Genomic DNA, 2,571 nt, shown 5'->3' with positions numbered 1-2,571 from the left:
TTCTGGACTGCCTGGACCTCCCACAGAACATCCCACTGACGCATTACTTTGATTACGCTGATTGCTTAGGATGAGCAAGTAGTGACTAGTGTGCGGAAGGGCTCAGTAAGATGCAGTGTTCCCTTGGGCTGGAGAGAAATCCCGTGGAGATTGAGGGATCTGACCCTTGAGTGAAATTGTAGTCCAGTGGTCAGAAGCATGACGAGAAATCTTCTTCAAGTAAAAGAATATTGTTGCATCTTGCACTTGCCACTACAAAGAAGGAAACATCATTCTTGGTAGGGCTCTCTGGGTTCTCGAGGCGACACATTCCAAATTTATAAATGGTCCATATACCGAGCAATACAAAAGCTGCAGCTTGGAGTGGGCGAGGCCCGCACAGCAGTGCAAATAGCCCCACTACTTGGGACAAAGAGTCCTGCAGATCTTCTGTTGTTGGAGGTGTCTGTAGTGGGAAAAGATACAGGGCTTATGGCAAGCCTTTTGGGAAAATAATAATGTAGGCCTCTGGGATTCTGGAGCAAGAAGAAGCTATTTGTAGCATGGGATTATATGCCTTTTCAGAAAGGGCACTGGGTGAGTCACTGGGACTAGGAGACGCAGAATGCTTCATGGGGCACCAAGTGAGCATGGGTCCAGAGCGGCCTGTTATGAGCCAGGTTCTGTCGGATATGTCAAACCATGAAGTCAGATAGACCAAGCAGCAGTCCATGGTAACATGAAAACGATACATTTGGGATTGAGCCCGAGCAGGGCAGAGGACACAGTAAACTACATGAGTAAATAGCTCAGACCTGCAGGTTGCTCATAACCATTGCAGCCATACCCTGTCCCAGCTTGCTCTTGTGACCCTTCAGGGGTTCCTGTAGGACCAACTGAAGGAGAAGGAAAAGTCCAAGCTTGATTTATGGATAGATCTGTTCAATAGGTGGAGACAAGCTGCGAATGGACCATGACTACGTTATAGCCACATTCATGGAGACAGAGAGAGGGAAACATCTTCCCAATGGATGGGCCTGTGAATGGTGTACCTAGTCATCTACGTTTTATGGAATGAAACATGGCCCAGTAAATACTGGTATGGGAGGTGGCCCAAAAAGAAAAGAATGAGAAAATTGCAAACAAGAAGATAGAGGCATGTGAATGAACATGACGAGTTTGCATCGCACATTTAGTTCAACAGAAAGCATCCGCCATGAAGAGTTACTGCAAACAACCAAGTAAACATAATAACTAGGTCAGTGGACATAGGACAGCCTTTGTCACTGGCCACCCTGGAACAGCCATGATGGCCCATGAATAGAGTTGCCTAGGTGGCAGAGACAGGCTGTGCATGAGTCCAATAGTATGGACATCCCAATACCAGAGCTGATCTAGCTTCTGCTGCTTCTGAATGCCCAAGCCTGCCAGCAACAGAGACCCATAGCATTATTTCTTGATGAGGCCAACTGGTTAGTTGGTAGAAGTCAACTGCAAGAACTAGTGGTTTGTTCTCACAGTCATAGTTACGTACACTGGGTACATTCTTGTTTTTCTTCATTACAGGGACTCAGCCAGCAGCACAGTCCAGGGGCTTACAGAATGCCTGATCCATGTGTATAGAATCCCACACAAAAAAACATCTGAAAGACGATTAAAAATTAAAAACAAATAAATAAAACATCTGAACAGGCGATCCACTTCACCGGGAAGGAGATGGTGGATTGGATTCAAGATCATGGGAAGACACAATCATCTCATCTCATCTCATCTCCTGCATCATTCTGAAGCAGAACACTGGAGTAAACTTCTGATGGTCCAGCTGAAACACCAGTTCAGAATCAGTACTCTGAAAGGATGCAGTGCCATCCCTCCTCAGGGTTTTCCTCCTTCCTCGCTGGTCATATGAGAACCCTCTCCCCCTTGCCCATATAAACCATCGGTATACGCTGGGAGAGGGGTGTTGTTGCAATGGCAGCAGATGAAATGGGGATCTGGGCTAAATCAGAGACGCCTCTATGGTCCCCAGTCGGAAGAAGACAATGGACACCAAGGAGGTAGAATCAAGAATGTTCCTACTTACCATCACTCCTGAAATGCGCTGGGATATTTTGTGCTTCCTGTACCTGCAGTTCTGGCCATTCCTGTCCCCAGAAGCCGTGCACTCTTGTCAGGAGATGGAGTAAACGCCTCACTGAACTATAAGCTATGGATACTGGGCAGGGCACTTTGGACTTTTTGTGTACAGGGACGGGCAGGTGAGAAGAGGACTCACCATTTTGGCAGGGGTACTCCACCTGATTATCAGGAGAAGATAGTGCTCCTTCTACACAACAGAGATAGGAATGTGTTTGGAAACCAGGTGACGTACTTAGAAGCCTCCTAGACTCCCTTGGTCCACTGTAACTGTGAATGGATAAGGACTTGACACCGACACTGAACAGGGTATGATTGCCAAGAAACTGAGGCTCATCAGAAATGAAGGTTTGGGGGTGCCTGGGCGGCTCAGTCAGTTGAGCATCCGACTCAGTTTCAGCTCAGATGATCTCATGGTCCTGGGATCCAGCCCCATGTCAGGCTCTGTGCTCAGCA

Source organism: Enhydra lutris, unplaced genomic scaffold, assembly GCF_002288905.1.
Source record: "Enhydra lutris kenyoni isolate GAN:26980312 unplaced genomic scaffold, ASM228890v2 scaffoldscaffold68, whole genome shotgun sequence".
In the NCBI taxonomy this organism is placed as follows: domain Eukaryota; kingdom Metazoa; phylum Chordata; class Mammalia; order Carnivora; family Mustelidae; genus Enhydra; species Enhydra lutris.
Note: the sequence above shows the minus strand (reverse complement) of the source record.